The sequence below is a fragment of the Pistacia vera genome, unplaced genomic scaffold (assembly GCF_008641045.1).
Source record: "Pistacia vera cultivar Batoury unplaced genomic scaffold, PisVer_v2 Contig85, whole genome shotgun sequence".
NCBI classification, from domain to species: Eukaryota; Viridiplantae; Streptophyta; class Magnoliopsida; order Sapindales; family Anacardiaceae; genus Pistacia; species Pistacia vera.
Window position 1 is genome coordinate 395,521 of NW_022196723.1, and position 15,009 is coordinate 410,529.

Below are 15,009 nucleotides of genomic sequence, written 5' to 3' on the forward strand. Positions count from 1 at the left end.
CACTAGAATGCGAAGGAATTTGACGAGCAAGTCTATTTTCATAAGCCTGTAGTTCAAACAAAGCCTCTTTAAATGTAAACAACTTATTTCGTGAAGCTAAGGATGTCAAATTCACAACCACTGCATCAAATTCAGGACCTAAGCCACTTAAAATATAGAGTATGAGTTTTGAATATGAGATATTTGTGTCAGCTGCTGAGAGCATATCAGCGGCATCTTTCATTTTCTGAACATATTCATGAACACTTAGAGAATCTTCGGTTGTGGTTTGAAGCAAATGTCTGAGATGCATCACTTGAGAACGAGCTTGTGTGATAGTCAGTTTGTCCAAAACAGTCCAAATTTCACAAGCCGACGTCCTCTTAACAACATGTCACAACATTGACTCAGAAATTTTGGCCAATTCACAATTAACTAGTCCATTCAACTCCAAGCAGCAAAAGCTGGATTTAATTGAATTCTAGGATTAGAGTTTTCATCAACAACAGTAACAAATTCAGGTGGTAAATCTCTAGATCCAGTTAGAAATATTCCAAATCAAATGCACAAGCAGCTGAAATTATGTGTGATTCCAGTAAGCATTATTCTTTTGTGAAAGCCTAATTGTTATACGAGGCAGAGTAGAAAGAGTAATTGAAGAGAACGAAGGAACCTGAACAAAAGCACAATCTGAAGACTTTTAAGTTCGATTGAATGAATCGTAAGCTTCATCTTGCTGTTTGGTGTATGAAGAGATTCAGGTGAACACTCGCTCTTGTTTGGATGCTGAGACTCGTTCAGAAAATTCTCCATGGCTCTAATACCACAAAGAATTTAAAAATCTGGAAATTCTCTCAATTATATTAAAACTGAATACCCCAAATAACAGAGTGCAGAGTCGCTTATATACTAAAGCTGAGAGACTGAAAACAACAGAACAAATACTAACAATCCACTTAACACACTAACAGAATGTCAAAAAAAAAAAAAAAAAAAAAAACACTCAACACACTAACAGAATGATGACATGGACTTAACAGACATTAACTGACTTTGACTAATTTGTGTTAATAATAAGTATCTTTAATTACGGAAATATGTTTGATTATTAGGGTGTTGCTTAGAGATAAAAGTTTCAATTTTGGTGTATGATTCATTTTTAATGGAACTCTCTTTAATTATACTCACGATGAGAATGAGGAATTTTCAATCACATGGAAGATGTTACAGATGCTTTATCATATCTTCATTCAACTGCTTCAATATCTGTATATCATCGAGACATTAAGCCAACAAACTTACTCTTGGATGACAAATATCAGCAGAGGTTTCAAACTCCGGGACTTACAAATCTGCTACAATTGACTAAACTCGTTTGATAACTCAAGTACATGAAAATTGGTAACTAACATACTTCAGTTCCAATGCCCCCTTTGCTAATTTTGGCTGCAAGAGCAGCTTTAACTTCATCACAAGCAGCAACTTTTTCAAGTTCTTCATCTAGTATGAATCCAAATGTTGCACTTAATATGAAAACAAACAACAAAAGCTGGTGTGAGAAGCAAGTTTGAGCACAAATACAATTCAACAAGCAGGACCATGGTGAGATCATTTAGCCAAATCTAATCATAAGGTGTACCAATAACCTTATGCAGTATAAAAAGATTGGCAATAAGATGCTAAGATTAAATTATGTTAGGCATTCACTCAATGTTCACCATTTGCAACAGTTTCGCCATGCTACAACAGAATTAGTCATCAGAAAAGCAATAACTAAAACAAGAGCTTTTATATTTAATATCAAGGCTAAGAAGATTTTGTTATTCCAGTGATGCCAAGTCAATATCTTGGTAAGATACAACTACTGAATTGCAGTAATAGCTTCCTTAAGATCCAACACCAGTTCTCAATATTTACATTACAAATAGTCCAATTTGAGCTTAGTGCAGCCAGAAATTTGCATGAAATCATGCAGTTTGTAACAATTTTTTGCTACTTCTTGATGAGCATATTTGTGTGTGTGCCTATAAAAGCATCAACTGATTTAGTTAAAGATGCACTAGCAGGGAAAAAAAAAAAAAGGTCAATGGTGACCGCCGAGTGAGACATTACGGCAGATAACTAAAATTTATCTCGAAAATTTTAAAAAGTACCAAAACGAATAGCTCTAAGAACTTAAAGGGGATCATCCAAAAATGTAGCTTTTGGAGGTAACAGAGTCACAATATTCCCAGATTTTAGATCTTCAATTCCTGAAAATGTTTTATAAAGAAGGCAAAATAATAAAAATGAAAAGTCTAACTCTCTGGACAAGTACTTGAAAAGATAGAAGCAAATAACCACCTCATCCTGTAAGATCTTCCACAGAGCTGGTGTTGATATTGTAGAACAAGCTGCCGAAGGAAAAGTAAACCTATTATTACAATAATATGGAATTACCTTCAAAGTATGTATAAAGAGAAGTCCAAGGAAGCTGTATATTAACCAAAAAAAAATAAAAAAATGATTTACAATAGATAAATTCCTTCAATAAGCATCTTTTTTTGCTGTGCCAAATTTCTGCGGTGAGAAAGGAGTAAACTTAGTAAATTCATCATCAAAGATCAGATTTCAGTTCTTGGTAAGGGGAGATGAAATATTATAGAGATTGCATATGCAGAATTGTGAAAAAAAAAAATGTCCTTAAAATGTTCATTGACTACAATGGACCATCCACAAAATAACAAAGCTTGAAAGAACTTTGGAAAAAGAAAACATAAAAGTAAAAACAAAATAAAATAATTTGCAAATTACTACATCATGGTCTACGCTTATGAAAGCATTCCATATTTAGAATGAATTCCAGATTGAGAAAGCAAAACTGATATTACTGTAGGATTACAAGAAGTTTAAGAGAATATAATAAAGCAGAAAGCTTCTTAGCACTAAAAACATACATTTAGGCAAAAAAATGTGAACACAAATGAGTAATAAAAGTCACAAAAGCTATTCTCGCTGTAGTCTTCACATCTTAAGTTTACAAAATCAATCAATAGAATAAAAAGGTACATCCTTGCCGTCTTTAAGTGTTTGGACTGATCTGGATTACTGAAAAGTAAAATTAAACTGTAAAATGGCTAGAAGTAACAAAATAGCACACAAAATAAAAAAACAATTGACATCCGTAAGCCCATGGATACAATCATTACATGAAAAAGTGAATCCAGCAAACATGTTCTATGACATAAACATGGATAATAAATGGAAAAAGGAGAAACACATTACAAAAAGGGAGGGGAAAGCCCTCAAAGATAATTATATAGAACAAAAAAATAAGTCATATATAAAATATCAAGCAAAGGACAAAAACATACCACAGTAATCAGAAAAAGATGAAAAATCATTCATACTCAACTGACAACAAGAATCAAATTAGGCCAATGAGAACATAAACTTAGCTAAGGAAGTTTGATTAAGCCCACAGGTGAAGAGGGCGACTTTGATAATTTTTGTAATTCTATTATGTGATAGTTATAAGGAGTTTCTATTTCTGCTTTAAAGACCTGCAACTAACATATAAATATGTTTAAAGTGTTTAATTTAATGTTTCAATGAAAAACCAAATCTTCATATTTAGAATCCATCAGTTATGATTTCTCTATATTTACAATTAGATTGGATTTGTAGAGGTATCAAAGTAGGTTAGATTGGCTTCAACCCAACCTGTTCTAAGCCCAATGCCCAGTAACACTTTCTTAAAGGATTGGCAACTTTCCCCGCTTGGAAGGGTATCCATGAGTCCATGCCCTGTTCAGCAATGGGATTTTAAAACAATCCCTGAATTACTTTAGTGTCGAGATGGGGGAGAAAATTTAGCTACCCGACCATCCCAAGTTTCGATTTAAGAAAATGGCCTTAAAACTGTTTTTCATTTTTTTTTTAATTTAGAGAAGATGACGTGACATAGTTAGGATTAATTAAACATGTAAAAGGGGTTAAAATGAAAATATTAAAACATATGTGGGCCGAATCAGAAATAATGAAAGTTTTTAAAATTTGAAATTTCTCTAAACAAGCCCCACTATTCACCTCGCTTAATCGAAATTCATTGGGGCAAAAAGCGATATCTTGAACCAAAGGGAGACGCGATTTTTCCGGATCGAACACCTACAAATTTACACCATAAATCAATTTCTTGAACCTTAAACCGAATGTAGTCACGATTTTCGGCGATATAGTCGCGATTTTCGATCGATTTGTTGAACCCTAAAATCGATTTCCTTAACCCTAAACAGAATCTATGCGATTTGCGGAGATACAGTCCACGTTTCCGATCAAAACTGCAAACTTTGACACCAAATTCAATCTAAAACCATGGCTGACATTCACAATGAGGAGAAAAACCCAACGCCACTTCGAATCCTAGATTCCGGTGGCGCAAGCAGTTCAATGGCTGCTCCGGTGGATCATCCGACCAGTGAAGGTGGTCCACACGTAGAGGAGATGCCGGCGGCACAAGAACAGAGGGAAGAACCGGAAAACAGCTCTGAAGACGAGGAGTCAGGCGAGAATTCAGGCCAGGAGGAGTCGTCCGAGGATTCAGGTGATGAGGAGGAGGCCGACGAAGAAAGGGTACGTTGTTTGAGAATATTGCTTGTACTGTCGCTTAAGCGATCATTTGTATCGCTTAAGTGATTATTCTGTTTTACTCATGATCGCTTAAGCAATACAAAGGATTGCTTAAGCGATCTTCGATCTGGGCAGATGATTCTGCCCAGATCTAAGATCGCTTAAGCAATCATTTGTATCGCTTAAGCGATCATGAGTGCGATCATGAGGCAGAATCACAGATATAAGAAGCGATCTTTTGTATCGCTTAAGAGATTCTCAATTTACTCTCGGTCGCTTAAGCGATTTCAAATCGCTTAAGCGATCTTGCATGAGGCAGAGTCAAGATCTCTTAAGCGATCCGAAATCGCTTAAGCGATTACAGTGGTAATTTTTTGTTACTGATATTTTGTTTATTAGTTGTTTTGGTTTATTTTTGTTGTTGACATTTTGTTTATATCGATTGTGCAGATTGTGCGGACCGTAAACTGTAGAGACTACGAGTTGGAGCCTATAAGTGAGAAGGTACCCTACTTCCCTACAAGGGTGATGGTGAGGTCAAGTTGAGAGGTGTTTGACAGAATAAGGGCCATTTTAGCTGGAATGAGGCATGGTGAAAGAGATTTTGGTCGCACTTGTTTCGGAAGAATCGGAACAAATTGGAAAAAGGCATTTTGGGGGCAAGAAGTGCATTACATGTTGATGCACTCAGTAAAATGCAACAAAAAAAAAAAAAAAAATGAAATGTGGTTATGGTAGACGGAGAGCCACTACGGTTTGGGATGATGGAGTATGCCTTGGTGACGGCTTAGGATGCGGGGAAGTGCCAAATAAGGCAAAACAATGTGAACACAAATAAGTAATAAAGGTCACAAAAGCTACTCTCATTGTAGTCTTCACATCCTAGGTTTACAAAATCAATCAATAAAATAAGAGTAATGCTACAGCCACCGAAGGTTGCGCACCGAATTTGTGCATCGAATGACGTAGTAAAATCCTGACCGTTGATTCATTATCAGTTAATATTAATCAACGGTCAGGATTTTGTTACGTCATTCGGTGCACAGATTTGGTGCACAACCTTCGGTGGCTCTATCATTTTTGATAAAATAAAAAGGTATATCCTTCCCATCTTTAAGTGTTTGGATTGATCTGGATTACTGAAAAGTAAAAGTAAACTGTAAAATGGCCAGAAGTAACAAAAGAGCACACAAAATTAAAAAAATTTAACATCCGTAAGCCCATGGATACAATCATTACATGAAAAAGTGAATCCAGCAAACATGTTCTATGACATAAACATGGATAATAAATAGAAAAAGGAGAAACAAATTACAAAAAGGAAGGGGAAAGTCCTCAAAGATAATTATATAGAACAAAAAAATAAGTCATATATAAAATATCGAGCAAAGGACAAAAACATACCACAGTAATCAGAAAAAAGATGAAAAATCATTCATGCTCAACTGACAACAAGAATCAAATTAGGCCAATGAGGACATAAACTTAGGCTTAGCTAAGGAAGTCTGATTAAGCCCACAGGTGAAGAGGGTGACTTTGATAATTTTTGTAATTCTATTATGTGATAGTTATAAGGAGTGTCTATTTCTACTTTAAAGACCTGCAACTACCATATAAATATGTTTGAAGTGTTTGATTTAATGTTTCAATGAAAAACCAAATCTTGATATTTAGTATCCATCAGTTATGATTTCTCTATATTTACAATTAGATTGGATTTGTAGAGGTATCAAAGTAGATTAGATTGGCTTTAACCTAACCTGTTCTAAGCCCAGTGCCCAGTAACATTTTCTTATAAGGATTTGCAACTTCCCCCGCTTGGAAGGGTATCCATGATTCCATGCCCTTTTTTCGTTTATATTCCAGGCTTTGCTTGTCCTAATAGGAAGCAATCAATTCATTTCCTGAAAAGAAGAAAAAATATTAGATTGAATAGAAACCGATTGGTTCTTGGCTTTGTTAAGAAGCGATCAATTGCTTCTGAAATTTGGGTCTTGCCAACATAATTTGCTTGCTTTTACGCAGCTGGAAGAACCGCAAGAAGCTGAAGCAGCCTGCCTGTGTTGATCAAGTCTTATTTCTATTAAAGGTTTAAGATGGCATATAATAGGTGTGATGATGCGTTAGTCTCTTAAGGCTGATGAGATAATGAAAAGGGGCTATGCCTACCCAAATTACAAAACTTGCTTTCAACATAATCACTTGACATCAGATTTTGATTTTGTACTTTCATCTCTATTTCAGTGTGTTTCAATGGCTTTTACAATTAAACGACCTGTGTTTATTGGTACACTGCATTATAAGGGGGTATTTTGCTTAGCTTATAAGCTGGTCAAACGCTTATAGCTCTAAAATTAAGCTGACCGTTTGTTTTTATAACTTTTTTGAGCTTATAAGTTGAGTTAAGCAAAAAAATAAGTTGGGGGGAGGTACTTTTTTTTTTGCTTATAAGCACTTTGCTTATAAGCTAGTTTGACCAAGTATTACCACATATCCTGTTTAATTTAAAATTACCTTAGTCCTGTTTAATGTAGTACCTTTTTAGTAATTACAATAAAATATACTTATAAGCCATATTTACCAACAACACGTCAATTACTTATCAGTCACATAGTACTTAACCAAAACAGTATTGCTAAAATTTAAATGCTTATAAGTAATTTTTGCTTATAAGTATGGTTATAAGCTAATTTCATAAGCTCAGACAAACACCCCTAAATATCAATATTAGAGTACTAATTGCAGCTATATTCTTTATGTTAATTTATAATCATATTGTTTTTTGTAATTGAACCTCCTGCCTTAAGTTCGGCTTCGTCCATGGTTCCTTGCATGTATAAATTTGGTAAGAGAAGTTTCCGGGTCCAAGTTATCCAACACAACTTAAGTATGAATTTGTGTATAACCATGAATTACGCAGCCAGCTAGTTGATGAAATTGCCTTATATAAAAAGTTAATTATTCTCCCACTGTATGTATGTTTTATCTTGCATTTATATTGCAATATTAGTTACTCGAGTAAAACAGCAGCGTTTTATTATAGTTGAAAAAGAAGAACTTCCAAGAATTTCAGATCAGATGGAGGGTTGCTTTCTTTAGGAAACATGTTCGTTCATCAATCTTCCGGCTCTTAATCAACGGCCAGTCTGTTAGTATTGTGTTCTTGAAGTCATTTTTATCGTCGATTTGTAATGTAACACATTGCTAACCGGGATGGTTGTATAATTAATTAAATCATTTATCAATTTGTGACTAAACTTTGGCTTTTTGAAGGTAATTACACTTTAGCTACTTAATTTCATGTTTGAAATTTTATAATAAGCAGAAACAGATGATAATAATAAACAGATGTATAATTATAATTAATTATAAAGTTTAGCTTTTGCAAGAGCACTTAAAAAAGCGAAATGGTAACTTCAATCTTCTTTTCCACCACAAACAATAGTACAATAATTATTATGGAGCACAAGACGATATTCAAATTCAATAGCCCAAATGGTGGGTTCCACTTTTTAAATTCAATTGAAGCTTAAAAGAAAAGTTGATGGAAAGTCAAAAGGTTGGCAATATAATAAGATAATATAAATCTGTTTCACACGGTGAGTCTTCATTGTCAATCAGTTTTCTAAATAATAAAACATATGTCTCATGAACATAACTCAAAAAGATATGGATGGAATAAAGATGCAGATAGAACAATTATATAAGATTCTCTTCTTACAACCATGAAACACGTTTTGGACAATTATAAGAATATGATTTTACATTCACTAAACGCATTTGATTATTAAAATAATCATAGTAGAGCCATTTAACACGTTATTAAATAAAGTCAGATGATGTTTACAAGTATTTAAATAACTAACCACTTTTGGGGGATTGAGTGGTAGACAAGACTCTTAAATAATTACTCAAAAGTCAGGGTTTAATCGATCCCGATCACAAAAAAATTGTCACATAAAAGAAAAAAAAAAAATCAAAAATTTATTGATAGGTGAAATTAATATGTAAACTTCCATCATATCCACTTAAATTGAGACCATTATACATATTATTCCATTATTTATTGATGAAAAAAATAAAAATCATAGAAAAGTTCCTTTTCTTTTTTCTTATAGTAAATGACATGTGTATAACTTATTATTTTCAAAACAAATCCAAGGTTGGTTAATGCATCAACAATTGATCGAATTCTGGGACGCATTTCTTTATTTCCTTTGCACATCAATTTCAAAATGAAGATTATTGTATTCCTATTAAGCAATTCAAATTATATTTCTTTTATTGTTAAATAACTGATCTCATAAAGTTTGATTAAATAATAAACCTTTTTTGAGATTTATAATAAACAAATATTTTATATTAGATTTTATATTTTAAAATATAATTTAATAAATATTTATTCATTCATAATAATTTAAATTCTAACCATTTATTTTTAATTAATGGTTGATAATAAACTTTTAATGATTAATTTTTTTTTTTTTTTTTTTTTGGTTAAAACAAAATAACCCTATATTTCTTAACATGATGATATTGGTCCACTCTTGCAGCAAGAAGAGAAATTCGACAGAGTTTCCTATCCTACTATTCCACTAGAGAAGAACTTTGACAAGCTCCGAGATGATGTTTTGAAGCTGAAGTATGCAAGACTCAAAGTGCAGCGTAAGGTTGAGGAGGCTAAAAAAAATGTGGAAGAGATTGAAGAGGATGTGAAGAAGTGGCTAGAGGATGTTGACTCTATCATTGTTAAAGCAGAGGAGTTGATTGAAAACCAAAGTTCAACTGGCACTGACTGGCAGACGTGCTACCAATATAGCAAGGCAGCATCCGAATTAATGGTGGATGATATTGGTCCACTCCTGCAGCAAGAAGAAAGATTCGAAAAAGTTTCCCATCCTACTATTCACAATGAGATATGACTGCTCATCATCATTTGCTGGTTAATGTGGTGCAATTCTAGATGTTATTTTGTTATCCTTAGGACAATTGTCAACATAATTGTCCCCCTGTAATTTCTTGGGATAGTTAAGGGTGTCAAAACCTTTAATTTTAGATATGATAATTTTAAATTAGACTTGGGTGATGATAAGTTAAGTTATATCCAATCTCGAATTCTCGATCACCAAAAATCTATCCTCACAAAAAAAAAAAAAAAAAAAACAAAAATAAAATGTAGATCAACAAATTTTATTGAAATGTGAAAATTAAACACGTGAACATCCATTCATATCCACATAAATTTGAGACCATTATACATATTCATTCCATTTTTCCTTATATAGTAAATGACATGTGCTTACACTTATTTTTCAGAACAAATCCAAGGTTGGTTACTGCATCAACAATCTGATACATATATTCTTGGGATGCATTTTCTATATTTCCTTTGCACATCAATTTGAAAATTGAAGATTTATTCACTACTCCCATCTAAGCTAATTCAATAATTATATTTCTTTTACAGTTAATAACATTAATCTCATAAGGTTTGATTATATAATAAACTTTTGTTGAGATTTATAAAATTAAAACATTCTTTTATACTAAAGTTCATATTTTAAAATATAATTTAATAAATATTTATTAATTCATAATAATTTAAATTCTAACCATTTATTTTTAATTAATGGTTGATAATATAGTATGCGTTTGGTTTATTATTTTGGGTAGGATTTTGGGGATAGTATTGGATAATTAAATATGGGAGTATTACGAGGTAAAATTTAAAAATTTATAGAAAAACCTTCTAAGTTTGCTAATTTCATAAATACCCCAACATGTAAATTGACAAAAATACCCCCACCACCTGCAGTGCCAGATTCTGGCCACCACCGCCGGAATCTGGCCGGAAAATCAAGTTACGACACAGACCGGTCGAATATGTGTCGTAACGAGTCGTTATGGCCTTTTCCGGCCAGATCCACCACAGATCTGGCCGGAAAAGGCCAGATCTACGGCCTGCCGTGGCCGTCGACGGCCGAAAAAGGCCAAAACGACGGCCATCTTTGGCCGTCGTTTTCGGTCAACGATGGAGAAGATTTGGCCGTTGTTGACCTCAACGACGGCCATTTCTTTGACCGTCGTTCACGGCCAGATCAGTGAACTTCCGGCCATTTATGGTCGGAAGGTTGGCCGTTGTATAGATTTCGGCTACCACCGACGGTGGTTGCCGGAATCTGACGAGTATGGGTTACGGGGGTGTTTTTGATAATTTTTAAACTTTCTTTTTAGGGTGTATTTGATGAAATTAATAACCTTGTGGGGTCTAAAAGTAATTAAAAAATAGGGTAATATTCTTGGAATAACGTGCCAAACATTATTTGGAGAATAGGATCCAGAATCTGGATAAAAATAGTAAGCCAAACATAGTGATAATTTTTGTGATTAATTTTTTTTTGTTAATACAAGGTCTTTCTCTCGTTGTAAGTCCTCCTCTCCTTCTCCTTCTGGTTTGTCCAAACAACGTCTTGTCAAAGTCTCTGGCCTCATAGCTCACTCCAGCTGGAAAGCAGTCAGCTAGCCTAAAATGCCTTCACGTGGTGGGTCGCCATCGTCATCAATTATTCACTTACAATACTTCTCACTGTATTTCTGATTTCTTCTACCATCCATCTCTTCAACTTCAGTTTTCTTCTCCCTCAATCTTTTAGAAACCACTCAAAAATACTTCTCACTCAGAAACTTCTCTCACTCACCCCTTCAGATACCCACCAAAAATACTTTTACTGTCAAACCAGACCGCTTTTGAATATATATATTATAAGTTCTTATAATTTGATATAAAAAACTATAATTAGATAATGTAGCTGGTGGTATTACTGAAATTATTAACTGTGGAATTTTAAGCATGTGTCCTATAAGTCTATGCATTTGATGATTATTTGATTGTTTACTTGACTGCACTATAAATGGTACCAATGAATGTAAAAACTTGTGTGCGTATGTGTGATGAAAATTTGAACTTATAAAAGTTTAGCTATGGCTAGGGCACTTAAAAAAGCGATTGGTAACTTTAATCTTCTCTTTTCTCCACTGAGAATAATAAAATAATTAATTATGAAGCACAAGATCGATATTCAAAGTCAGCAGCCCAAATGGTGGGTTTCCACTTTTAAATTCAATTGAAACTTAAAAAGAAAAGTTGATGGAAAATCAATAAGAAAATGCTTTTACAGAGACGTCCAGGAAACGCGTTTTGCTTGATTGAACTTTGAAATAATCTTTACTCGGAAACTATACATGCTGAATTGATTACTATAAATGGTGTCTGTTTGAGCATTATTTTCTCAAAATTCATTCATTGGGCCTAATTTTTCAAGAGGAAGAGATAGGCATGGTCTCAATCATCAGAATTGTTATCAAGTCATTTCCAATTCTACAAAAGTTTCATTCACCACCTTATTGATATCTTGAATTACATTACCAATGATCAAGTTTTTTCTGTAATCTTTAAGCATTTTTAGATGTCACCTTCATTTACTCCATTAAAAAAACCTCAATACAATTCAAAATTTTATCATTCATAAGACAAAAGCAAAATTAGAGGAATTAGAATTAAAAATTAAGATCACCAAGATATCACGGTAGAGTCAATATGAAACTCTTGAAATGCAGTACAATATGTCAAAATATAATAATCTATATTTCAAAATCCATATCTAAACTAATATGATAACAAAATAAAAAAATAAAAAAAACTACCATTGCTTTAACAGAACAAAAATGAGGAGAATATAAAATATGAACAATATTAAAGCATTTTGAATTCATCTTAATAAATTAGAGCAATACTATACATATAACATTTTTATATAACATTATGTGGCAAAATATAATTGATTGATTTTAAATTAAAATTAAATTTTCATCCAATTATTTTTTGCCCCATAATGTTTCATGAAAAATGTTGGATGAATGTGTTGTATACGTAGTATTATTTAAAAATTTTATTAGGCTTCTTAATCCTTGTAACAGTTGAAGTCAAATATTATAAAATGAGTAATGTTGTGCTTACTCATCATCTTACTAACCATCTTACTATCCTTTATAAATATAACGCATAGTACGGGTACCATATGCATAATACGGGTACCATATGCATAGTACATATACTATATGTAATTTTAACAAAGGTAGTAAGACAGTTAATAAAAATCGTGAGTAAGCATAGTATTTCTGTAAATTTTATTTTCTTTTGAACTAGGTGTCTCGATAATGACAATTTTACTTTTATCAAACTTTTTCTTACTTTATTAGTATAAATCTGTTCACACGGTGAGTTTCCATCGTCAATCAATTATTTTTAATAATCAAAACATCAAGTCCCATAAACAGTAACTAAAGAGATATGCGTGGAGAATAATGATACAGATAGAACAATTATATAAGATTTCTATTTTCACAAACCGTGAAACACGTTTTGGACAATTTTATAAGAAAATGATTTTTTAATCCACTAAATGCGTTTGATTATTAAAAATAATCATACTAGAGCCATTGAACACATTATTAAAATAAAGCCTAAATTGATGTTTTCAGGAATTAACATCATACTAATCAACTTTGAGTGGTTAAATAAAAATTTTTGAAATGCATTACTTAAAAGGTCAAAGTATATCTGATCTCTATCACCAAATATCGATGATCAAAAAAAAAAAAAAAAAAAAAAAAAAGAAGATGTACAAATTTTATTGAAAGGTGTTAAATAAAATACGTAAACTTTCATTCATGTCCACTTAAATTTGAGACCATTATATATATTCATTTCATTTATTTGATGAAAAATAATTAAAAATCATAGAAAAGTCTCTTTTTCTTTTTTTCTTAAAGTACATGACACGTGATTATACTTATTATTTTCAGAACAAATCCAAGGTTGGTTACTGCATCAACAATCTGATGATATTCTTGGGATGCATTTTTTTATCTCCTTTGCACATAAATTTCAAAATTGAACATTTATTCAGTACTCCCAGTCTAAGCTAATTCAATATTTATATTTCTTTTACAGTTAATAACATTAATCTCATAAAGTTTCATTAAATAATAAACTTTTTTTTGAGATTTATAAAATAAAAAAATTTCTTTTATATATTTAAAATATAATTTAATAAATATTTATTAATTTATAATAATTTAAATTCTAACCATTTATTTTTAATTAATGGTTGATAATAAACTTTTCCTGACTCTAAAAAGTTGTTTTTTTTTTTTTTTTGTTAATACAAGGTCTTCTCTCATGTAACAGTACTTCCTTCCTTCCCATTTTGGTTTGTCTGCAAACGTCTTGTCAAAGTCTGACCTCGTAGCTCACCAGCTGGAAAGCAGTCAGCCAGCCTAAATGCCTACGTGGTGGGTCTCCATCGTCATCAATTATTGACAGTAAGTTAAGATCAATGATTGTGTCACTGTCACGCCCCCCTCCGAGTATCCCTATCCCACCGGATCCGGCGCTCCAGGAGACTCAAGATCCGAAAGGAAGGTGAATACTCTTTAAAAAAAAACATCATAAAACACATTCCGTTTATAGGCGAAAGTGAAAAGTAGTGCATTTGCATGGTTAAGGTTAGAAGGTGGAAATACACAATAATTATTCTAAAACAGGAACTGAAATCTAGTTACAAAAGAAACGTAGTATCAGAGTCCACTAAAGTTTGTAAAAGTGCAAATCATCATCCGTCAAGGCCAACCTAGATCGGAGTATGCTCCACACGAACCCGATCTACGGTCTGGGGGAGGAAACATAAAACAGTGAGCTGGAAACCCAGTGAGTGGATAATAGGATTTATACGAAAATAACTTTAACTTTGAAAACAGTAGGAATAATTGTATGTCACACAACACTAGTGTACTTACATGATAAGGCAAACAAAAATATATATTATATATATATTATTCTCGGTGCCATGAAATCACACACCATATCATATAAAATAAATCAATTATCACCACCCTACTAGCCCTTAGGGGCCAAGCTTATAACTATGAACCAGTCCCTAACTCAGACATGAAGCTACACCACCCACAGTCTACCCTCGGGGTGGCACCATCCGCAGTCTACCCTGGGATGGTACGAACATCATTGGAAACCATGTCAACCCACAGTTACCCTCGGGGTGTCATGATATGGTATCAAATATATCGCCCACAGTCTACCCTCGGGGCGTCTAAAATCCCACAACGGCCAATAACCGCTGGTGTAATCCCGCTGGAGCTCGTCAGGCGTCCGTTCTGTTTTAGTAGGATATACCAATGGTTCGATAGGACGGACCATCTCAATGCGCGCCTGAGGATAATGTCAAATACTAGCTTATGTCTGGAGGGGGAGATGGGTTCGGTTTCCAATCGGGAGTAAACATAATAATAATCATGCACACAATTTCATCCAAATATGCATGCATGCCTTATGCATATATAAAA